General features: G+C 41.2%; 2 long non-coding RNA genes across 7 annotated transcripts; one reads left to right on the top strand and one right to left on the bottom strand.

Moving 5' to 3' along the window:
• Positions 1-1,557: 1,557 nt before the first annotated feature.
• Positions 1,558-10,781, bottom strand: LOC120505832. Its single transcript, XR_005628352.1, has 3 exons — positions 9,366-10,781; positions 4,639-4,816; positions 1,558-2,967 (listed from the first exon to the last, which is right to left on the bottom strand). It is a non-coding gene; the product is annotated as an uncharacterized LOC120505832 (long non-coding RNA).
• LOC120505831 lies at positions 5,601-24,116 on the top strand. Of its 6 annotated transcripts, none has more exons than XR_005628351.1 (5): positions 5,601-7,119; positions 7,824-8,086; positions 20,954-21,023; positions 22,387-22,471; positions 23,558-24,116. It is a non-coding gene; the product is annotated as an uncharacterized LOC120505831 (long non-coding RNA). The 6 variants fall into 6 exon arrangements; XR_005628348.1 differs by having other exon boundaries at positions 22,141-22,471; XR_005628350.1 differs by having other exon boundaries at positions 20,933-21,023.
• The last annotated feature ends 1,162 nt before the right edge of the window (positions 24,117-25,278 follow it).

Raw genomic sequence — 25,278 nt, 5'->3', positions numbered from 1 at the left:
GCATGAGATGGCAGCCGAGAGATGCTGCCCTCGCTGTGCACAGCCACCGCAGCTGCCACAGCCCCTGTCATCCCTCCCACGGGAAGAGCAAGACCAGGCCTGGGCTCAGCCTCCGGATGGGAATGGACAGCCCAAGAAAGGTTGAGACAGGATTGCTCGGGCTTTAACCAGATTGCTTCCCAGCTCTGCACATGGTGGTGCGTAACTTCAGTGCCTGGTGTAACCTCGTCTGCCCAGAAGAAAACCAGCAGGAACTGGTGAGGCATCCGGCCCAGCGCCCTCCAGGGTGCCTCTGGCGCCGGGATGCGTAGGCGGGCGCAGCTCCCGGGGTGACAGACTAGGGCTCCATCGATGTCCGTCGGTCATCCTCATGCAGGCCCCGCTCCGGAGCGGCCCCGGAGGGCGCGGAGGCTGCGCGGGCCGCCCTGACCGCGGCCGCCCAGCGGGAGCGGAGCCGGGAGCGCGCCGGGAGCGCATCGGGAACGCGCCGGGAGCGCGCCGGGAGCCGGGTCTGGCGCGGCGGCCCCGTCGTGGGTGGCGGGAGGCTGCGGAGAAGGTGAGAAACTGGGCGCGGAGCGGGCGCGGGGAGGGAGGGACGCGAAGGTGGGAGGAATGAAAAGCGGAAAAAGTGATGCTGCTGTGGGGGCTGCGGAGGGATGCGCGAGTGGTGGGAGGCGGGGCCGGGCCGCGGGGGCATGGGATGGGATGGGATGGGATGGGATGGGATGGGGCGGCGGAGGAGAGGACGGGGAGGGAGAGCGGTGAAAAGGAAAGGAGGGCAAGGAAGGAAAATAAATAAATAAACAAAAGGACGAAACTTCTCTGTGCGTTTTCCCCTCCGAAGGTCAAAGCAGTTAAATTAACTATCTTTTTTTTTAAAATCCTATTAAATTTCCACCCACTTCCACACTATCTGCAGAGATTGAAAGTGTGGGAACTCAAACGCCATGGGAAAGCTGTTTTCCAATACAATGTTTGCTGCACTCCCCAAAGCGCTGGAAATCTGCAGCTATGACAAGAGACAGGGTTCTTTTTTTTTTTTTTTTTTTTTTTTAATCACACGGTTACTTTGGTGATACCTCAAGTGCAACTCTGCCTTCACTAGTGGTAACATGCACTAGTGGTAACATGCACCAGTATGGCACCTACTTCTCCTGAGGAGTCAAAAATTACACTGGAGAAGAGGAGCCCTAACTAGACGTGCCAGTAGGACTGTGCTGCTTGCACTGTGCTGTGACATGCAACAGGTACGTTCTGTGTTCAGAGTCACACTCATGGGCCCAACACTGGCCAGCAGCATGAGACTACACAAAATGGAGTATCACTGGGCATTCCTCATTTTAATGGTAGTTCTGGAAATGCTGAAAGCTTTCTGCATAAAACCAGGCGAGGGAAAGGTCCTTAGTGCTACAATAATAGTCTAACCCAAAGACTTTACTTGCTTGTTTTTTAGTTTTGTTTTTGTTTTTGTTTTTTTGTGGTTGGTTTTTTGGTTTTTTTGTTTGTTTTTTTTTTTAGGAAATCATATTTTCCAGCTTTTCTTCTGTTCCCTTGCATTGTCCCTTGGAAGCCCGTTAATATTGCAATGTCTGAGCCCTGAGTTTTGTTTGGCCCCTGCCACTGAACACATGTGAAGGTGGCCACAGTACTGCCAGGAGACACAGCAACCCCCACATGCACAGGAAGAAAAATTACAATTACCACTTTCCAGAGGAATTTGCTAATCATTTTTGTTTTACCTTTTCAAATAACTGCTGGTGACTCAGGCTTGACATAGCTCCCATAATCTTCACACATAATTAAGCAATTTATACCTTGTATCTGTGGGTAGATGCTGCTGTCAACACTCAGACCGGTTCTGGAAATGGCTGAATTGCTTTCTTGGGGGAAAAAAACTAACAAACAACAACCACCTCTTGCTTTCTGCCACCTTTGATTAAATAATCTTAAATAACAAGACTGTACAGTAGGGAAATTTGCTTGTGTGGGCCATTGCTTTTGAAGCTGATGTGACAGCTTGTTGCACGACTCCGTACTCGTTCTTCCATTTCATGGTGATGAATGCAAGAGATGAGTGGAGCGAGAAGCTCTTCACTTTTGTTACTCTAAATTGACAAAATAAGCTTTTTTTGGCTCTGATGTTACACTGATATCAGTGTTTCACACCTCAGCAGTCTGAAAGTGGCCATAGTGTCTGTAGGATGGGCTGAGGAGCCCCAGAGTGGACCCCTACAAACCCAGAGTCTTGCTGGTACCACTCCCACTGCAGCAGCAGTGTCAGAGGGAGCAGGGAGAAGTCTTGCTGCCCCCACCGGTTACCATTTGCCTGTGTTAATAGGATAGTCTGAGTAATACGCGTTGTCTTCAGTTTTCTGAACTTTGCTTGCATGGATAGGGTTGTCCCAAATATATGTGTAGTCAAGGAGCCCTGCAAGGGCCTCAGCACATCTCAGCTCTGAGAGGAAAATAGGAAACTTGCACTGGGGGTGAAACAGGCTGCAGTGTCCAACCAGACATTTAAAAGAGATACAGACTATGTAACACATGGACATAAATTAAACTGGGGAAAAAGATAATGTTGGACTTGTGTGATCCTCTTTGTTATTCTCTTCACCACAAGGAAATAGGATGGTTTCTTTCATAACTGCACTATCCAAACCACTTTTTAGACTCATGGTTTATTTCCATTATTTTAGCAAAGGTGTGTTTCATTCTGCATGTAATATTTGAAATAGGGGAGACTTGGTAGCACTTTCCAGGTTAGCTAGTCCATAACCACACAGAATACAATCATGAAAGAACAACTTAGTCCCATGCAAAGGGAGGAGAAATTGAACACCGTTAAGAAAATGCAGAGGCAACCCAGTTATTGGGAGGATTTTTCCAGTTGCTGGATGCTGCAGATGGTGGAAGAGTCCCTCCAGAAAATATTGGTTTGCTCTTCATCCTGGCACATGCTGAACTCATCTGCACAAAGCAAAAGGAGACATTAGAATTAAGTCAAGGAATCAAACAGTTTTTCATAAAAAAGCTCATAGACTATTTTTAGGTATTTCTCCCCCATTTTTTTCCCACTTTTTTTTTTTTTCTCAAATGAGAAAAGCAGTTATGTTAAAAACATCATGGGGAGTAATTCTGAACTGGCAGAGAGATGGGATAGATGATTGAATAGATTCTTTCCATCTCCGCATTTTGTGATCTGTGAACTCACCTTCAGGAAACTTTTCTCATTTCAGACTGAGTTTCACTCCCCCAGGGTTGTCTGAAGAAGGTGAGATATTTAACCTAAGCAGTGTTAACACTACTACTGTGTTTTGGCTTTAAAAGCTAGCAAGATGTCTCAGCCTGAAGAAGCCATCAGAGCACGACTCCTCTCTTGTTTGCTTTTTTCCTGAAGGCCTCTCCACAATACTTTCTGCTGGTGCTTCACACTGCAAGCCAGAGGTGCAGTCAGCTGGATGTGCTGTGGGGCACATGCATCCTAAGGTGGGCTGCACCAAGTCCCCTGTGACTTCCTTTTGCTTCCTGGCTTGTTCCTCGCAGGCTGAAAGCTCACATGAGGGACACCAGTTAAATATGGTGTCTGGTGCACTTTTTAACAAAGAGCCCACCTTTCTTCCCTGCAGTGGATGGTACTCTTGCCAAGGACTGTCCAGGTACGTGTGAGCCCTGAGAAATCCTGCAGTTCTGTGCTGCTTCCAGCACTAGGCTGGTGCTTAGTGAGCGTGGCAGTGTCCTCAGCCAGTAATCCCATTTAATGGGGCTCATGGTAATGCAGGGGATCTGGACAGCACAAGTAATTCTTTTTAATTTAGGAATCTAATCGATTCCCAGAGTAAAGAAGTTCACTTGGGATCTAATGACTCACAATATAGCATGTTTTTGGAGAGCAAACAGCAAATTCAGGGAGAGACTTGAAAAATGAAAGGTGTGGAGGAAAGAACTGGAGTCACCAAAAGCAGTCCAAAGCATTTGATCAAGCACCTGGGAATGAAGAGTGAGAACAGTTTGTAGGAGTGACAGTCTGTGCACATATGGTGATGATATTGTGAGGCTTGCAAAAGGATCAGGGAGATCCCCAGCTATAGAGCAACTGATTTTCCTCTGGATTCATTCCCATAAAAATCACTTCTGTCACAGTACCCAAGCACTGCTTCTCCTAGGTTTGATTCTTCTGGGTGGTTGATTTTACTCCAAGCAGCTGCATTTATTGCCAAAAGCCTGAGATCCAGAATAATGTTTAATTTAGTTTACAACTCAGAGAATATAAGGAGCAAGTAATGTGGATATCAGTTCAGGAAAAAAACAAAACAGTAACCTGGAAACAGAGACATAAGAGGACATTCACCCATTTCAGCTAGAACAGTTTACCATCACATGGTGCTAAGAGGACAGCATCAAGCTGATATCTAGTGGTCTACAGGTTTTCTTTATATTCGTATTAAACTTTCCAAATTAGAGACAGTGCAAACTTTTATAAATAACAGTATGTAATACATAACTATTTTTGATGTAAAAATGACTCCTGGTGCCAAGAAACAATTAATATTTGAAAAATAAAAACCTCAGAAAAAACTCATTGCATTTTTATGTCTTTTCAGACTGGAACTTTGTGGCTTGGAGAATGGATACACTGACCTTTTGCTGGTGTGCACTTCAGCTCTTGCCACAGGCATCTGAGTGCAAGGGAGCTCAGCTGTCCTCCCCAAACCCCTACAGATGCAGACTCCTGTGATCAGGAGCCTGTGCTGGTCTTGCCACAGATTTCCTGTGCGGTCTTGGATAGGAAGGTGTCTGTGTGCCTCAGTTTTTCCATCTGTAAAATAAGAATGATGTTTCACTGCTTCACCAGTGCAGCTAAATTTCTGCTTTAAAAGCACTCTGTGACCTTTGGGTGAATGGTGGTAATGAGCTGTTTGCCTTATTTATAAGTATCATTTGCTGTGATATAAATATTTTTTTGTATTGTTCATACTGTGTTTATTTTGTGCAAGTGAATACAGTCCCAATGAAAGCAAGAGACGAAGTATTTTGCTTTCCCACGTAACTCAACCAGTGCTCCCAAATTCTGATCTCTAACACCTCTGCTATTGCAGTCCTGGGCCTCTCTTGAGCAGAAACTGCTGATCATGCCAAATTCTCTGGTGTTTTGTAATGTGGGCTAACATGGGCTGAGGTTTGGATGAGACCAATAGACTCATTTTCACTTAGGGCCTGCAGCAGCACTGAAGCTGGAGAGAACAGAAGTGAAAGGTCAATGTTTCCCTTCCCTGAGCCACACAGCTCCTGTTTGAAAGCAAATAAAAATATAATGTGACTCCTAATATTTATAAATTTTTTTGATAGCTGTATGCCTTTCTTCCAACTTTACACTAAGAGGACATCTAGATGTTATTGCTTTTATACATTTGCATTGTTTCTTTCTTGGAAGGTTTGCTTGAAATAAATACATCTGTAGACCTAATACTTCTCTCTTTTTCCTAATTTTGTGTGTCTCAATTTATGTGTATACTGTTAGCCAATATTTAGTTGGCTTTCTGGAACAAAGTGGGTGAATATGACCGTGCACTTTGAGAAAATAAGGTCTGAATAGACATGGATAAGCAATTAAGTTACCACAACTTAAGGTGTGTCTTTAGAGAATGATTAAGGTGAGTACTTAGCTTGGGTGAGCTAGGGTCATGTGCACAATAAATTACTATGGGTTGGTAGATGAATAATAAATTGTTAAATCACAATAAATGGACAATTTATCATGTCCGTGTCCAGAAGGACATGACGGTATCTGCTTTCCACTTCCAGTTTCAGCTCCTTTTCTGGATTTCCTCTGGAGTCAGTCAGAGAGGCACATACAAGCAAAGAGATGATCCCATTATTTTATGAATTCTGTTTTGGAATGGTGAAAATCAAACACTTTGATGGCTAAAGTTGGTCATATGAATCTTACATGAAATACATACAATGGTGTTATTATCAGAACCTCTTCTTTTCTTGAAAGTAGCAGCCATTGAAGGATAGAATCCTAGAATGATTTGGGTTGGAAGGGACTTTAAGGATCATCTAGTTCCAAATTCCCTGCCATGGACAGGGACAGCTTCCACTAGACTGGTTGGCTCAGAGTTCCATCCAGCCTGGCCTTGAACTCTTCCAGGGATGCAGCATCCACAGCTTCTCTGGTCAGCCTATTCCAGTGTTTCAGCACCGTCACAGTAAAGAATTTCTTAATAATAATATGTGCACATATAAAACCTTGAGACAAGCTTAGCAACTCAACATACACATCAAATATCTGAGAAAACTGGTGATGCAGCCAAGCTCTCTAACACCACTACCACCACCCCATTTTGAGAGGAGTTCTGCTGTGGACAACCCAATGGTCTAAGAAGGACTGTTTCTCAACAGGTGTACTACTTGAGACAGTCATGTCATGTTTCTGAAGGAGCCATAAGGAATTACTTCAGTACAGAAAGACAATCCACAGACACATTCTATCTCCTGTTACTACATACCATCACACCCCGGAATCTATATAGAAAATACTGAGTGATTGCTGCTTAAGCTCATATCTAGCTGTAAATTCAGTGCTGCCTTCCAAACCTTTGTCCAAGACCTGATACCCAGGTCCCTGTTAAAGGAGACACTGTTAAAGGATGGAATATATTGCATGGCTCTGCCTCATCACAAGCAGCATGGTATAATGGGTCTGTGGCAAGGTATACAGATCAAAGCCCAGAAGCAGTGATTAGCAAAGAAGGGTGAATCTCCAGAAGTCTGAATCAAGTAGTCACTAAAAGCATTGAATACTGCTGAGAATTTTATGAAAAGCATGAAAGTATACTCTGATGAGACTGCTCACTATTTTCATCTCTAATAACATGAGAAAGACTATAAAAAAAAAAAAAAAGATGTTTTTCATTAGATCTTCTGCTACAGGTTCTCATTACCATGAGAACTGTGAAGCTGCTAAAGAAGAAGAAGAAGAAGGAAAACAAGCTGTTGTGCAACTTCTGTGAAACTTTGAATTTATTTGACTGAGGTCAGGACTGCAAGTACCCTTGTACCAGAAACAACCTACCTACCTTATAGTCTGCCTGCCTGATATTGCTCTTATTCTTGGTGGTGAGTCTTTCATTGGAACAGAAGTATAGAAGTTATTGTTACCCTGGGTATAATATCTCACCCTACAACAGTTGCTTTGTGATTTAAATGAGTTTTTGACCTGAGTTTATAATGAGCCAAATTTGAGCAGTAACAGCCCCAGGTCACTTGAGCACATTGCAGGGACAAAGCAGAGGACCACGATGGTGATCAAGCAGCTGGCTGGTGGAGTCCTCTGCACACTTGCTCTTCATCAAACCTCAACAAAAGCTTACAGAGGACAAGCAAGCAGTCCCTTCCCTACTGAACATAGTATATTTTCATGTGGTAAAGAATTAGGTGGATTCATTTTCTGCTGTAGCTGAAGAAAAACAGGATACCAGGATATACACTGTACTGTATGTATGATAGGCACAATGGTATAATTGGAAAAGGGGCTCCATGTTTCTCCTCCTTTCTGGAAATAAATTCCTGTAAAAATATAACCAAAGGCAATAAAAATATCAGTAGGGGATAAATAAATAAAGAAAAAAGATTCTGTGCTGAAGATAGTAAGGCAAACAAGCAGGAATGGGTTTATCAGCGTAAGGGGAGGAAAAGGAGATAACAGGAGCAAAGTAGAGGGGAGCACACAGAAAGAAGATGTGGGACTTGTCTACTAGGAGAAAGATTCTTTTTCCAGAGATTTAAGGAATCACTTTTTCTCCTGCAATTTTTTGTCTTAGGAAAAACAAAGAGCAAGACCAACAGAACTTCCCAGAAGCAGGCTTAATGAAAATTGAGGGGAAATCTCTGTGGGCTGCAACTCAAGTGTCTATTAGTGAGAAGGAGGAGGAAGACTCAGCACCCCAGAATGCTGGAAAGGGAGGCAAGCCTGTGGGGTGGCACTTTGCCAGCCAGAGCCATGGAGGAAAGCCTGGAACAAGCAGTCCTGAACGGAGCTCAGATGCAGTGACCTCTGTGATCAGGCCATGTGTCACAAGCTAAAGTGAGTCCACTAACAAAACCTGGTGAGTTGTTTGCTAAAATTTTGCTGAAGGCATTTTAAAATTTGGCTAATGAAATAGGTACATGCTCCTTTCCAGTTTGGGTTAAATTTAATCGGAACAAGTTATTTGCAAAAATGTTTATCATCAATGCAAAAAGAAGGCTGAAGAATTCTAATGCAATGAACACCTTAATTATTTCAAAGCTTCTGGCATATATTTTAATTTGTTATCTCTTCTGGTTTATATTCTCATGTTGGTTGATGGACCTATATCTCATATTTAAATCTTCTATCCATATAGTTTCTCATATTTTATGTTATTTTTATTATAGTCTTCAAAATTACCTTTATTAAAGCCCCAATTTTTGGTACCACTGAAATTTTCAAGTATATGTATATAAGCTCTATCTCTTTAAGACCAAATATAAAATCAAAGTGGATATTTTTTAGTGTTAGCTGTTTTCAACTTCTAAATGAACAAGGAAAGATTTGAAGAAATTTTTGAAGCCTTCTCTAAAATATCTCCTTACTTAAAACAAAGCCATATCACATCAGCCATTACAAAAATATTCTCCTTTGCCAAGAGACCACACGTGAAGCTTCAGGTGGGAAAAAATTAGGCTTACAAAAGAAGAAGAAAAAAATATTGAGTCTTCCAATAAAAATGAACATGGAACTGCTACTGTAGTTCCATTATAAAGACTCATAAAAACATTTCCAGTTGCTCTCTAGTAGGTCTCATTTCCATAAGCAAAACCCCTCTTTATTTCTTCCACAGTTTCTTATAGGTCTTTAAGGAGCTATGAAAAGTCTCTTGCCAACAGGGAATTTCTTGCAGAAATAAAGTGTCTTAGGAAACAATTTTTTATAGATCTGGAAACATATTAATGATTAAAGGCCTGATCCTTCAGAGCTGGGTGTTTTCAGTTTCCGTTGGCTTCTGTGTGAATCACAGATGCTGGGCATCTTTTCATATCAGCTACAATATCTGAATACCAAGTGTTAGATGATTGTACCAGGCTTGAAGGAAACCTTAGTGCTTTGCCTTCTGAACCACACAACAGAACACAGCTTCTCATATTGAAACCCATGAGCTTCAAATTCAGGATTCAGGTCCTTAAAATCATGGGACAGGCTTAAAATTTATGAGCTTTTTCTGTTTTTATCTAATTCATGACTTTGAATCTTTTTTCAAAGTCAGCTTCTTGCCTTTTAGGTTTTCTCTGCAGAAATCCAGGCTGGAAATGCACTTTTCTGTAGAATAGAATGGTTTACTTACCTGTCTCCTGCACCTGGGGCTAAAGAAAGATGTCAAACATTTAGAGTTGCACTACAGGCCTGTGGTGAAGTCATTGTCCCTCTTGCTGTACTCCTGCTTGTCTGTCCCGACACAGCCCTGTGCTTTCTCAACACTTAGCTGGGGACACAGAACCAGAGCAGAAAAAAAACAAACCTGTGGGAGGCAGAGCTGCAGCTGCTGGAGGAGCTTATTTTATCTGTCAGCAACTGTACATGAACCCTCTCTACTGCAGGATAAAATCTGACAGAGAGGCATAAGTCCTGACAGAGAAAGTTTTATGTACATTAAAGTCCCCATCAACCTGTCAATGCATAAATGGCCATGTGCAATGTAAGTGATGATTAAAAGTGATCCAAAAGAAAGCATTTAAAAACCAAATGAACCAACCCACTACACCAGATCTACACCAAAGCTTCTTGATAAGTTAAACTGTTTTTAAGTCGGAGATCAGCAACAAAAGGCCTGACTGCCAAAAGGCATTTTAGACATTCAGCAGATTTCCTTTTAAAACGTAAGATAAGAAACCATCAAAATATAAATGAAAAAGACCCCAGTCAACGGTATAAAATTTCTTGAGGATTCAAGGAAAGCATGTCTCATTTGTGGGTCTGTTTCCAGGGCCTTGTCCCTCTCCTTCAGCTTTTGTGATTTTGTGTTTATGGCAAAACCAGTTTAGAGCTGGAAGGCCACATTCAGCCTACAGCCCAATAGCGGCTCCCCTTTGAAGGATATTTATTGTTCCTGCTGCCTTTAATTGCCTGGTTAATCTGTGTAACCAAGTACTGTAATCCATGTAATCCCATGGCTTTTTCACTTGTCCTTTATTGACCAGACAGGTATTTGTTAAGCTGCTGCTTGTGCTCTTCCCTCCACACAGGCTGTCAGCTCTTCACACATAAAGATTTCCCACCGCACCCAGTGTTTGTACAGAGCTGGCACAACCAGCCTGAAGCTTCCAAGGGCTACTAGATAAAACAAACAAATACCCCTGAAGCCACCCTAGTGATTTGCTGAGGTTTATTTGCCTATTTATACCATTTAAGCTGGCAGAGGGCAAAGGAATTAGAAGAAAAATGACATTTTCCTTTAAAAAAAAAAGAAAAATAATAGAGAATCAGGTGTTGTAGGGAACCAAACTCCATCCATAGTGTTCTCAGACCTATGGGTAGTCACCTTCTGGGGAGATACCAGAAAAAAACTAATTTTTCAAAGATGAAAATCAGCTCAATGTATTCTGTAAGGCAATGACAATTAATTCAGTAATATTTTCTCAGAACCTTTCCATCAATAGAAGGTACTCTTTAATTGTGTCACTCAAATAACATTGCATATTGGGTTGCAATGTATGTAGTTGCGGGTCAAAAATGTAATTCTTAATTTTCCTGCATTTCCATACCACTGAGGTCAACAGATCTACCTACTCCAGTGATATGTCCATATGAATGTCTGCTCTAGACACTGAGTAAATGACTGAGGATATTTGTCAAGCTGCCCCTGGGAGTGGCCTCATATTTTTTGTATAAACTTCAGACAAAAGTCTAAACATCTGGATACTTATAAAAATCATCCAGAGCTCCTGGATGTCGAGTCTTTTCTCTCATTCATTGGGACTGAAGTTGTCAGTGGGCACAGAAGTGTTGTAATGTGAGGCATAATCAGCCAGTGCACAGAAATAAGAATCAGATGTCTTTCAAATAAAACTCGCCTCTCCACCAGCAATCCTCCAGCGAATCTCCCACACCTGTGGATGAGGGTTACACTGCTGTTACTGCCATTTAGAACTCTTTTAATGCTGGATGTGTTTTTTAAAAGACAGCTCTCACAGCTTATAAAGCAAGGTTTTGGCTTCGGCTAATGAAAAGCATTAGTGTACTGTGGGAGGTGCAGGGAGAGAAAGATTATAATTAAATCTCTCCACTCCTCTCCCGTCTCTAAGGGCTTGGATAAGAAACAGTTCTGCTGGGCAGCTGAATTTTAGCTAAATAAGATAGCTGGGGGAGGGAGCCTTCTTGGTGGTTTCATATATGCTTGCACATGTGGTAGGGCCAGGGAACATTTCTGATGAAAATAAAATTGTTCTGGGCTCAATCCAGCTGAAAATACCGGCAGCTTGCCGGGCCCTGCAACTTTCATAAGGTTGCAGATCCTGGCTCCTAGCAGGAAGTTTGGCCCAGCCACCGTAGAAGGCCCAGCAAGCAAAACAATAGCTCTATGCCTGAATATCACACATCAAGCTGGGAGAGGCAGGAGGACGTGTGCCAACATGCTCCCTCCATCCCAATGCTGTCAAGGCTGGGCTCTTTCTTGTACCTTCAATCCGCCTTGCCCCGCAGCCTGTGAGCACAGCCAAGAAGTTACACAGGAGCCCAAAGCTGGAGGCTGTGGCTCCTCTGCTCACAAGAAGGGGCTGTGGGCTTTGCCATCTCTTAGGTTGTTGGTGATGACCAGCAATGGTCTGCTGCAGGTGAACTTGGTTCTCCTCTCATCCTCCTGTGTGTTCCTTTTACTATCAGCCTCTCCCGAGTTTGATTTAGTCTTGAAGAGCGAATGTTTGTTGAAATGATTTACGATTGACATGAATTTATATAGCACCCTTTAGGTACATCACAAGTGGGTCTTTATAAGAACTAAGTTTGAAACAATGTAGGTGCAACATGCCAAAAAAATGCAGCTATTGAAAACAGACGAATAAAAGACCCCAAACAACATTTTAAAACTTCTGAAGAAATTTGATGTAACACCTTGGAGTGTAGGGGAATGTTGGATTCATGGCTGTGGATTGCTGGGAGGTGCATTCAATACACTCTTAGCTTGAGAATAGAGACTCAGCCTGTGTTGGGCAAAGAACCCCAAAAAAATCCGAGCTCATAACCTAAGTCAGATATTAGAGACATGGGCAACAAAAATGTTTTAAACTTAATGCTACAGAAGTAATTCCTGCAGCTGTTTGGACCAGGCTCAGCTCTGCATCATCTCAGTATTTGCATCTCATCACCCTAAAATCACTGGTGGTCCAGAACTTCTCACATCATGACAAGATGGCCTGTTCCAGGGCAGAAACAGGGGCAACATGAGCAGGGTCAGTTCACTTTTCTGACATACAATCAAATGCAGCTGCAAAATTTTGCTTTAAGTTTCTTTTAAAAGGGAAAAAGACAAGTTTCTACCAAAACATAATCCTGATCCTGGCAAATCTGCACCTTTGTCTGGATTATACTGCCTTGGAGGAGTTGAAAGGCCTATAGCCACACTGATTTCCACCCATGGAAAGGGGTTTTTTCCCAAAAAGTTTTTTTTTTCCCCCCGAAAACATTCCTTACTAGGAATATTCACAAGCATAGAAAACATGGGATATAGTGAAAAATAATGTTGATGTAAAAGCAAGCTGCTAGTGCCCCTTATTGTCTCTTTAATCACTGATAAGCCCTTGCACCCACAGACATTTAATATAATTTAAACCAGCAGTAATTAGTCCCCATCCAAAAGAGAAACTTATAAACATGCATCAACCCACCATGTGGACTGACACCCTAAGATGCTACACACACACTTGCACACTGTACATTTTCCCTTTCCGGTAGGGGAACAGCTCTTTTTCCTGTGTCCATGGAGGTAACCTGAAAATTATCTGCCACTCTTATTTTTTTCTGGTCTAGCAAAGCTTTCTCAAATATTTCAGCTGTGGTTGGCTAGCAGGCCTGATTCTGTACTTGGAAAGTGACTGAAAACTTTGCTCTTGATTTCAGTGTATTCAGGATTAGATCTTACCAAGCAGCAGAAATCTAGTAAGTGTGTGTGTGACCTGGGCTTTCAGAGTTTCTCAGCATCTTGAACTACCAGGTCAGTCTCTCTGTAGAAGCATATATTTGAAGAGAATGTAAATACCATTTATATATGCACATGCACACACACACCCCATGCATGCATATATATATATATATATATAATAATATTACTTTATTACCAGAATTGTGCAAACCTGTTACCTGATCTTGTAATTACAAGCCAATATTACTTTAATGATGGAAATCTTTGCTTTTCACTGCAGTTGTCTTTGTTGAATTAAACAAAGACAACACTTTTATCAGAAATAACCTAGACATGTAATCCAAATGACATTGCAATCCCTGTTAAACACAGACAGATATTTTCCTTTCAGTTATACTGATGTAACTGCTGCTCCAGATGAAAGACATCCTCTGATCTTATACCAGGAAGATGTACTTCTTCTGAGCAAAAGACATAAAAGACCTGTCAGACTTGTGCTCCTCAGTGGGATTTATAACTCTGTAAGTGGGCCTGTTTGAGTTGAAGATGCATTTACATTCATTATGGGAGCTTTTCTTCTTCCCCTAAGTGCAACATATGCGTACAGACACAACTGCATTACATATAAAAATGTAATAAATAAAATGCTTTGCTTGCAAGTGTTCATTAGAACACTAACACGTAGTTTTACGAGAGAATATTTTTGCATAATCTGATTCTTACATTATAACATGTTTCAAATATGATATAACGCTCTCTCTCTTTGAAGTGATAACCTGCATAGAATGATATCGCATGGGATAATCCAAGAGCCCCTTGCTCTTGCAAACACACTCTAAAAACAGGCCAGAGCTCTCAAAAGAAATGCACTGAATGGGTTTAGACCAGGGGCTCACTGGTCTGGATAGCACTCCATAGGACCTTGGTAGCATTGACTGGGAAAGACCCAGGACCAAAGTCCCAGCAGTCCACAGCTCCCTGGAAGAACCATCTTAAAGCCGCATTGCATCTTGGCCCATTATGGATAGGAGTTATGTATAATGAGGTCCTCCTGTATAAATGGCACCTCCACACGAATCTGATGTGCTTTCCAGGGAAGCAATTATTAATTTTGAATAAACACTTCGGGAAGGCCACACCTCCCTCCAAGTCCTATTCAGCTGCTGCTTTCTGCTGAAGTGCCAGTCTTTGTGCATTGTGCTGAGAAGCAACGTGTTATTCCAGACAGTCCTGTGAGGGCTCTGAGAGTCACTCTGCCTTGAACCAGGGCAGCTGGCAGTATTTCAGACCACATAAAAGCTGCCACATGATGGAGTCAGGACCATTTGCAAAAAGCTGTGAGCGCAGTGCATCAGGACAAGGGTGAATATGAGCAGGGAGGGATAATGTGACAAGGGAGGGGGCAGTGAGACAGTGGGGACACCACGTGCTTGGTGTAAGTCTGGGGTAGAAGGGACACATCTGCACACAGAAATGAAGTCAATGAATTTGCAGTGTCTCAGGAAGCTTCTCGGATAGGCACAGTAATCCTTGCTGTATGTATGTCTAGAAATGCGTGTCACAGCATTAGTGACAGACTTCTACAGAGAAGCAAAAGGGGTTACTTCTTCCATCTTAAAAATAATTTCCTTATTGTAATGATGGTACACAATGACACTGTTCTCTCAGTATTTAGGTACTGAATTCCCCTTTTTTAGAAGGGACTTAAACTTGAGTGACCTGTGGACCTACCATCTATGTACTGAGCCCTCTTTGTTATTTGTGCTTTTTGGAGAGATTATGCTCTCATTATTTATATAAAGAGTCTGCCGTCTTAGAGAGGATTTCATATGACCCCATGATCCCATTATTTAAGTACTAAGATCCTTCTTGTTAGAGGTTACTTTAACCACCATTTAAACATTCAGCTCCCCAGAATAGGTCTTTCCCCACCAGTGTCAATAAAGTTAGCTTTTGTTCAAGTGCTCTTCCTCTGCAATTCAATCACACATGAATGGCAACAATCCTATTTTTATAGCATGGTCTCAGTCTGGCTGCATCCACCCATGCCAGTGGCATGTTAAGCAAAATCCAAACCCACGAGTGGATGTGGATGTTGACTGTGGGTTGTGCAGCCATGACTGTGGCTCTGAGCTCCACCAGGCAGCACAAGAGTGCAAGGACTGAGCATGGAATGGTGATGGCATCCTAGAAGACTGTGATGAACTCCTTAAATAACACACGCTCAGGCAAAACCTCAAATCATTGCCATGGCAAACTGACACGATGAAAAGAACCAACTTTGAAACTAGTACATCCTTGCCTTTTTGTCTCAAGCATTTCACATTTGTGAACCATGTGCTTTGTGGGCAATTATGCTGGTAGCATAAGATTCAAAGCTTTGGTTTAGCATGTTTAGTTAAAGAGTGCTTAATAGGACTCACAGAGAATAAATACTAGGACAGTTTTAATAATAACTGGAGACGGGCTCTTGCAAATTTTAGGGATTTAAAAAAAAAGCCAGGAAAAAGCATAGTGAGGAATAATGCTTTTTGGAAGACAATTACTGCATGGACCAGAGCATTTCAATTCCACAAACAAGAGACAGAAGGAGAAAGATAACTAGGTATAAAGGAACTACAGTGATAATATATAAGATGTGGCAGAAAAAAGGTGATGAAGACATGAATATGGCAATAATTGGAAAAATAATACAGAAAGTAAAGGCACAGGGAAATAAATGGGTCCATTAAATACCTGTCTTTCAATTGTAGAACTGTAAGTGGACCATGAAAGGAGAAGAGGACAATGAGGAATTCTTATAGGAATTTCATAGTTTAGAGATGGCAAAAATTCTTTTAAACATGTAGCCAGTGACATTTGAAATAAATCATTCCACAAGACACTTCACAAGCAGCAGAAGGAGCTAGGTGCTGCTCACATGAGTATTACAGAGCAGTATACCTACAGAGGCTGCTAAAAATCACCTCTTCCAGAGGAAGATATATCTGAGGTGACCTTTGGCTTAGGGTCTGATATTTAGGAGATGCTTAATAGATTTTAGTGTATCAAGATAATTTCAGATAGCTGAGATGTTGACTTTGTGCCAGGATTCATGAAGGCAAATAGGTAACTCTAAACAACAGTAATGAGAGGTTCTCTCATCAGACAGAAATTTTAAGAAAAAAAAATAGAGTAAATGAAGTGAAAATGATCAATAAAGAAGGCAGAAATCTTTCCTAGTTAGTTTGCTATTCTGTTCTTTCAATTGGTCTTGATTGATGACTTAAAAAACCCACAATAGTTTGAAAAATTACTTTATTTGACCCCATAGAAATATTTCATTTGGTATTCAAGTATAAAATGTTCTTATAATAAAGCTGAAGCAAATTTTGAAATTAAACATTTCAGACTAAAACTTTAAAATACTTAGTTTTTAAAATGCCAACCCAATACTTTTCAGCTGTTCTTTAGGTTCTCCTTGTACCCCTACATATATGAAAACATGTGTTTTCAGCTGTAATAATTTCAGAGATGTAACATTATTTCAGAAAATGTATTGGTCTGTTTCAATTTGCATTTTTCAATGGGTAAAAGGAACTTTAAAGAAACTTTTCACTCAAATGTAACAAGGGAATTATAGATGAGAAAATATTGCCAATCAATATGGTTGGAAATACAAATATAATTTAACATTTGTACATAACTGCAGGAACACAGATGTTGGAATGTTATGTACAGCTCTGGTCATCCCATATTTATAAAAATATGTTGAAAAACTGAAGAAGATATTAAAAAATGAGCCAGGAAAAATATTTCAGTGCGGGAAAAAATTCTGCACAGGGCAAGACCTCAGAATCTGTTCAAAAAGGGGAATAACTAACTTGAATGTGCCACACATTCTTTCATCACAAGATATTCTGGGACTAAAGTGAAGAAAAGTACAACTAAATAAAATGTTTTGGAAAGCCAAAGCAATTTATTGTCCCAAAAGTCTTCACTTCAAGGCTAGATGTATATATGGAAGACTGTGATTCAGAGAAACTTAAGGTAGAAAACATGATATGGAACAAATTTAATTTAAAACTAACAAACAAATACAAAAAAAAAAAATCCCAAACCCAAAAAAATCTGAACAGAAACATGGCCTATTTTATCCTGGGAAATCAATCCTGATGATCTAATAGCCTTTCTGGGCACATCTGTGTGACTTGCTGACTGTTTCTATGGATAACACTTTGTGGAGCAGACCCAAGTCTTGCTGCACATCCAAGTTACCTTTGTTTGGCAGACCGCTGAGAGGAGAGATAGTTGTGCAGCTATTGCCAAAGCTAACAAGAAGAGTATCTTAGACAAGACAGAGCCCTGCTTGCAGAGAGATTTAAGCTGAAGTGATGGATATCTTCAAGCAAACACCGAAGTCACGAACACTCTGAAGCCCATTCTGCCTTTGGTTCCTCGCTGCTCTTGCATGGTGTTGAATGATCGGTGAATCCAGGGCTGCTGTTTTCCTCCATATGCACATCTCTCATTTCTAATGCTTCATGGTATTGAGGACAGTTCTGTGACACACTTGTCCCCCTTCTATAACAAAGCCATTAAAGTCTCATTTAAACCTGTATCTCTCCATTGATTCCTAAAGGTTTTGGTCAGTGTGTTTGAAATTCATCCACAGTGGTTTGCTGTACTCAGAGCTTCCAGCCCAACTTGAGTTACTGTCTTCAGAGAGACCTGAGCCCTCAAAAGGTTTTATTTCCTACCCCTATCCTTCTTAATTTGGAGCCTTCAACTCCTCTTATGCAAACTGACAATGCAAAAAAGGATTTGGGGATCATGTCTAAATGATTTGGAATTTTAGTCTCTTAAATCCTTATCTGTTAGAGGACTGGAATTTTCCTTTTCCTAAGAAAGCAAACAAACCGAATTTCTTTTTAGAAGTCCAAATATCCCAGAAAGCTAATTGCAAAATAATACTGACTGTACAGACACCTGTGCAAAGTGCTTCTGAGTGTCAGCTAACATGAAAATTCAGAAAATCAACACCATTAAAATCCATCAGAAAACTTGCTTTCTGAGAAAGTAAAGTTTGTACGCCCCAATCCTCTGCAGAGTTTCTTTGTTCCCAGAGACATTTTGTGCTTCACTAAGTAAAAAAAAGTCATCATATTTCAAGGTGAAATTTTGCAGGCCATTGATCTAGAATGTAAGCTAGTTCCTTTGGGTATTTTGGAAAATCAGAAACAACATATTTATTTAATTTAGAAAAATTACTTCCGTCCAAGGCTGTTTCTCAAGAAATATTCATGACAGCCAAACTTGCAGACTTGCTACATATACGTGCCAGGCATAGCATAAAGAAAAATAGCTCAATACTTTGTGAAATCTTGCTGAAAAAGAATTGCATATTGGATTGTAACAGATCTTAAAAGAGCTTCCAATGTCCTGGAAAAATAATCATAGTTTTAAAGGGCTAGTAAATCTTTGCATGGTAGTTAGCAAATGTTTCAATAAACTGTAAAGATTCCTTCTAATGATTTTCATACTTAGTCACTGAATGATTAACCATGTTGCTTTTCCTAAAGTTCACATTATAGTAATAAGAAGTAGACTTTCCACAATAGTAAGACATCGTGATTCTTGTGCCAATAGGAAAAGCCAAGGGCATTAAAAATTAAAGATGACATCTCCAATCTGGATTTTGACCCTAGCTAAGTAATTTTCATGCTTCTGGAATCTCTTGGTCCCCTGAGCAAAATGGACAAGACCATTCTCCTAAAAGCTGAGGGTACACCTGACCTAAATTCTTTCAGACTACAAATTTAGGGAGCAGAAACTAAGGTTGGCTAAGTTATTGAATTTGTTTGTTTTCTTACATACGACATGGTACACTTTGCAGAAATAACTGTTGAAGTAATGAAGTGAATTATGAGCAGTGCAGTCTAAAAGAAAAAGAGTGTTTGATTGTGTTATCTGGTTTAAAGGAGCTTAAAATTTTTCTTCTGTGTTTCATTATTTTCTCCTTTATGTTTTTTAAGTACATAATAAACTTGAAATTTGATAAAGGTTGGGTTTTTCCTCTAAAAAAAGTCAATCTTTTGTTATAAAAGCCTCTGAATGTTGGGGTGTGTGTGAGCGGTTGTGTGTGATATTTGTTTTGGGGTTTTTTTTGTCCTGAAAAACATAAAAATAGAATGTGCAGAAAATACTCTGATGGAAACAAAATTTTGCTACCAGTCAGAAAGCTTACTTCTACTTCCCTGGAAACAGAAGATTAAAGGTTCTTTTTGCTCTGACCCAGGCATCCTGTACCAAACATCAAAGAGCAAAAAAACAGCACTTCTTCATTAGAATACTGTCTAGTAATCATGGCTCAGACACTTTCTGTGTTGGGGTTGGTTCTTTGTATGTAGTAGCACACTTAGGATTTGTCCCCTGAACCTTTACTGTCATCCTGTTTGAAGGACATCCTCAGCACAAACACACATGCAAGAGCTCCTTTTCCTTGCTCTCAGCCTGACATCTGCTAGATGTTCTTGTCCTGTGTGAAAGTGAGAGGGTTTTATTCACCTTCCCACCTCTGTCATTCAGCATTTTAATTCAAAACCTTGAGGTCGTCGTGGTGTAGATCAGAACAGAATAATTTTTGGACAGTTCAATAAAGCTAAAATTAAATGTTATATTTACATTTAAGTGCCAAACTTTCAATGAGATTCTTGTGAAACATTTCCATTTTGTAAAATCAGGGAAACCTTTTTTGACAAAAAAAACCCTGTCTTCTGGAAAATATTCAAGCTTCTCTGAGTGTTATGCTACATTTTTGGCTAAAGAACCTCAGTAAGGGCTCTTTATTTTTATTTTAATACAAGGTGTCAAAATTAATTATCAGAAATTTCACTGACATAAAGGAAAATATTTGGGCCAGGGCATTCATTGTTATAAAGACTATTACCAGAATTTTCATGCTGCAGCCATAACCACATATTCATGTAGACTAACTAAATAAAACACAGATTTCAAGCAAGCAAGGGTAGAATTTTTTGCTAATACACACAAGGCAATATCTTTCGTGAAGTTTGACTTTTATCAGTTCATGTTGTTCAGCTTTGACTACAGATATTTTGGACTCAACAATCTGCTCATTTAAAGAAGTTGACTCAGAAATGAGGGAGGCCAGAGGCCAGCAAGAGATTATGCCATCCCTCTTATGGAGCAGTCTCAAGAAAGAAATGGCAAAAAGGCAATTTTGTGTTTGGTATCTGTATCCTGCCTAAGCCCCAGTTCGGCTGCCTAGCTCCTGCAGAAGACTCTCTGTTGCTCAGACATATTTTCCCCTTTATAAATCCATGTTGACTTTTCCCAGTCACTGGCTTGTCCTTAATATGTTTGGAAATTGTTTTGTTCTATCACTTTCCTAATGACTGGGTTGAGCCTGAGAGGCTTATAGTTCCCTGGATCCTCCTTCATGTCATTCTTGAAAATAAGAGTGAAATTTGCTTTTCTCCAGTCCTAAGGAGTCTCTTGAGATACCCATGACTCTTTCAAGACCATCAGGATTGGCCTCACAATGGCAATGTCAGCTCCCCATCATGGTGTAGGTTGGCAGGTCCATGGGCATGGGTACATTTGCTTTGTTTAAATACTCCCTAACCTAGTCCTTCTCCACCAAGGGAAGTTCTGCTTTGTTCCCACCTTTTCCACTAGTTTCAGGAACCTAGGATTCTTGAAGGTCTATCTTATCAGTAAAGACAAGGAGGAGAGCTTTTATTACCGTGGTCTTTTTCCATGTCCTTTGTCACCAGGTCTTCTGTCCTATTCTGCAGGGGGCCCGCATTTTCCCTGATCTTCCTTTTTGCTTTTGCTGCTGTGAAGCTTTTCCGGATCACCTTTCAGGTAGGCTCTGGCTTTCTCAATCCTGGTACTGTGTGCTTGGGCAGTATCACTGTGGTCCTCCTAGGTCATCTCTCTCTGCCTCTACTTCTTTAACTGAAGTTTAAAATGTTGAGCTTTTTAAAAAAGATAGCAGAAAACATTCCAGAGAGGGAAGAATAAGCCTGACAAACTTATGGTAACTCACATTGCTGAAGAGGCACATGGACCACATTTCCTGAGTGTTGATGGTTCCTGTCATGTACAATGTTGTCCAGGTGAGGAATGACAAAAATATAAGAAAACAAAGCCTGATTTTAGCCCAGAAACATCATTCAAAGATGTCTCTGTATGCAGGCTTAGAGACTGCAAAGGCTCCAAGACTTCGCTAAAACAATGGCCTGAGCTGAAATAACGCATGTGTGATATGTCAAACACAAGATCATGAAACCTTGTGATCTTTTAGAGGGATATGGGCTGGGAAAGATGAAATATTCCTGAAAGGTTTGGCATTAAAAGTCACACCCATTATTGTGACTTTTGCTCATGAATATGGCAAGAATTGATCATAACACATATTGTTAGGCATGTAAGCTATTTAGCAGGAAAATTGAAATTTTTGTTTTTCTTCTTTGAAGAAGGAAATTCCACATGGGAATACTGAATATTGGGTTATTCTCCTTGAAGATGCTGGATAAGGAAAGGATATAAAGAGGATAAATTGAGAAATTTTTTTTCCACTTATTTTGTTTTAAAAAAATAAATCTTTGTTTTAGTGGATTCCCAGTTAATTATTTTTCAGAAATATTCAGAGGAGAGACAGTGTGCTTAACACACACTAAAATAGTTGATGATTTCCTGAAGCACAAACCTTGGAGGGTGTAGACACTGCTTAAATCTCTTTTGTCAAGGTTTGGGGGCAGAGCTTGAGCCAGATGTCTGAACCCCCAGCTAAGCAGCTACACCAAGATGTGCTTCTAAAGGAGTTCTCTTTCTCTTTGGAGGGAAGCTTGGTCTGAGCTTCTGAACAGGAGTTTTTCAGGAAAGGTCTAATTGTAGTAAAGATTTTCTTGTTTCAGCAAGTAGTAATTTTCCAATTTAAAACATGTGCTGTGGACTAAGTTTCCTGTCTTACTCCAAGGCTGGGTGCCTTCAGAATCTGGAGATGTTCAAGAAGGTGGAAAGTGCTTCATAAAAGGGGCAGAGGGCCCATCATCTCAGGCGACTAGACAGCAAACAACAGGAGATGCAACAGCCTATGCCAGGGCTGTTTTATAGTCACCCAGAACTGAGCAGAGCTTGTTGCTTATTGCAGCAGTTTGGTTTGGGGAAGACTGTTGGTCTCTTTAGGTTGTTGTCCTGTCCTGAAGGACGCAGTATTTTCCAGCCCAGGAGAGATTGATGAGAGACTGAGCGAGCCGAGCTACAACTCCGCGAAGAAGACTTCCTGAATTTGCCATCTTTTCAGAACAGTGAGAAGTTTTGTTGTTTAATATTATCCATTTTCTCAGCTTGTGAATACTTTGCTTCTTAAATAAACAGTTTTTTTCACTTTTCTCCAAGGAAATCTTTTTCCCAAACCAGTTGGGGGAGGGGCCGCTCTGCTTTCTAGAGGGACCCCTTTGGAAGTTTCCTCCCAAACTTGCCCTGAACCAGGACAGAAGTCTTGGGGAAACTAGGGATGGGAATATGGGGGACTGGTGAAACTTCTCCAGAAAAATAGCTGTCTATCCAAAGGATTAAGTGAAAGTTGGCTTTTCTACAAAAGTCCAGGTCTGGACATGTGCATGCTGATGGAATAGCAAATTCCTGTTTTGCAATTACAGCCAGAAAGAGAAATGTTTTCCATTTGCTGCCTCTCCTCCCACTTGCCCAATGTTGGATAAGGCTGTTATTCAGTTCAGCCAGGAAGATGAAGGATTGGGGCATAACAGGAGTTTCAGGGACAAAAAGAAAGACACAGGAGTATGAGGAGAAAGGGGGAAAGGAGAGGAGAAGGAGAAGGTAAAATCCTGGCACAAATATATATGCATTCAAACTGTTGCAAAACTAGACCTTGTGAGAATATAAACCTTGTGCGATGGAAATGCAGGTTCTGGTATGATTATTTCTGCTGCCTGGGAAGCTAGGAGGTCAAAACAGGGAAAGGATAATTCTAAGCAGCAGATATGGAGGCTGTCCAGGCACTGGTACACCCACACACACTGGGTAGCAGCCCTGGGCCTGTGGCAGAACCAGAACCCTGGCCAACTTTCCTTTTTTTTCCCTTTTTACAAGAAAAAGTATGAGGTTAAGCTGACCAGAGAAAGCAAAGCTACCACAGCCTTTTGTGGCCAGTAAAGCCAAGTACAGACTGTCATTGTCAGGCTGTGTAACACAGTCCACTTTTGTTGTTTACTTGCAGCAGAGCAGTGAAAGGAACTGCTCAAAGTTATGCTTGGTGATGAGGAGCCAGGAGAAGGGCTGTCGTGGGAGGAGGCTCTGCTGTCTTCCCGAACTTTCACTTTTGATTTTCAGCTGAGCTGGAAACACGATTCTATTTTGTTATTTTCTTTCAGTGCCTGGACCCGAGGCGAGATCCTCAGCTGGGATAAATCAGCTCCGCTTCTCTGTGGCCAAGGGAGGCAGGAAGATGCACAGTGGTTCCGGATACAACCCGCCTTGTTTAGAGACTGGGCTGCTTCTTTTCCCTGGTAAAATTGAGACCACCATTTTCATGTGCTCAATCATGAAGTATGTGAACATTTTTCAAAAGCACAACTTCCCAATGACCCAGAGTGCCTTTAAATAAAGAAGTGCTATTGGGGCCTCGGCAGTGTGAAAGGAGCAGTTGAAATCCCTGTCTTGCCCAGCTGTTAAACCTGTGTTTGATTTCTGAAAAACCTATAGAGAAAAAGGGTTAAAGGAGACCATACAAGAAGTAGAAGAAATAAATTGAATGCACATGTGCAATCATTATTCATACTAAGGTTCCTTGTATTACTTCATAACACAGCTGTATACACAAAAAAGCCAGTCCAGTTTGGTTTCTTCCTATTTGAATCTTATTAATTTCTGTTTAATGGAACACAAATGTTTGTGCTCTTCATTTTGACGAATGCAGCCTCGTGGTGTATTTGTTAAGCCTTAGCTAGCACGGTTGTGACCATCTAATACAAATGTCTCTGGGCCTTTCATGGCTCCTGACAGGACATCTTTTGAGCATGACAGTTGCCATGGGGACGGGTGCAATGCCTATTTGGAAGGAAAATTGGGAGCAATGCTCATTACGTCAAAAACTACATTGGGGAGGGAGGGAAGGAGAATGTTTGCTTCTTGTGCTGACACTTAGCTGCTTGTTTTACCCGCCACCCACACACTTCCATCAAACAATATCTCTTTCAAACGCAGAAGTCAAAGTTTGCATCTCCTATCATTCCAGCTGGAACAGGCAAGGGCTGTGTGAAATGAATATCATCGTGCTCGGGGCCGGGGCACTGCCTGGCTGGCTCTATCTGTCACTTCGTAACACAGCAACACTGAGCCCTCTCAGCTTTCCCCTCCTCCCACCCTTGGCCAAATGCTTTTCAGAGCTCCCTGGGGCACGGCGGGGACACCAGGGTGCTGTGGGGAGGGGGCAGCTGGGGAGGTGTAACCAGTTTGCTCAAAACCATCGGATTTATTGTGGGTTTACTCTGGTGAGAGAAGGATCAGTGTCTGTGTGTTTCATAATTTCCAGAGATAGGGAAGGTGGCAATAAAAAATACAAAGATTGTTTTATCCTCCCCATCTCCTCAGGACACCATGAGAAGTCAAGGAAAAAATACCCCTTTTTGTACAAAGAGTCCAGAGCTTGCTCTTTCCATGTACTCCTTAAGTCTGCACATTCCTTTCATTAGAAATTAGTCATTGCTATATTTTTCACAGACCTGTTCTGTTGTCCTAGACTTTCAAAAAACCCCATAACCGACACTGAGAAAACCCCCAAACCCCACAAAAACTGGATACCAGCCAAAGAGTTGAAGGGAGAGATGAGGCAGACTCTCCATGAGGCCCAGGTTTGAACAGGAGGTGTTTTCAAGGTGCTCAAATGTCTGACTTTGGGTGCTGGTGTAATATTAAAAAATCATCTTGGTGAAATACAGGATTCATTGATGCAACACCTTGCTGATACGTGTGGTGTGAATTGCCAGGATGAGAGGGATGCTCAGTCCCTGAGATACCTGCATCTTGAAGGATTTGCCTTAAGGTCCTGCTTTGATTTCTGTGTTTTACAGGGGCCAGGTGTTCATGGCAGCAC

Source organism: Passer montanus, unplaced genomic scaffold (assembly GCF_014805655.1).
Source record: "Passer montanus isolate IOZ18808 unplaced genomic scaffold, ASM1480565v1 scaffold36, whole genome shotgun sequence".
In the NCBI taxonomy this organism is placed as follows: Eukaryota; Metazoa; Chordata; class Aves; order Passeriformes; family Passeridae; genus Passer; species Passer montanus.
Note: the sequence above shows the minus strand (reverse complement) of the source record. Positions and strands in the feature narration are given on the sequence as shown.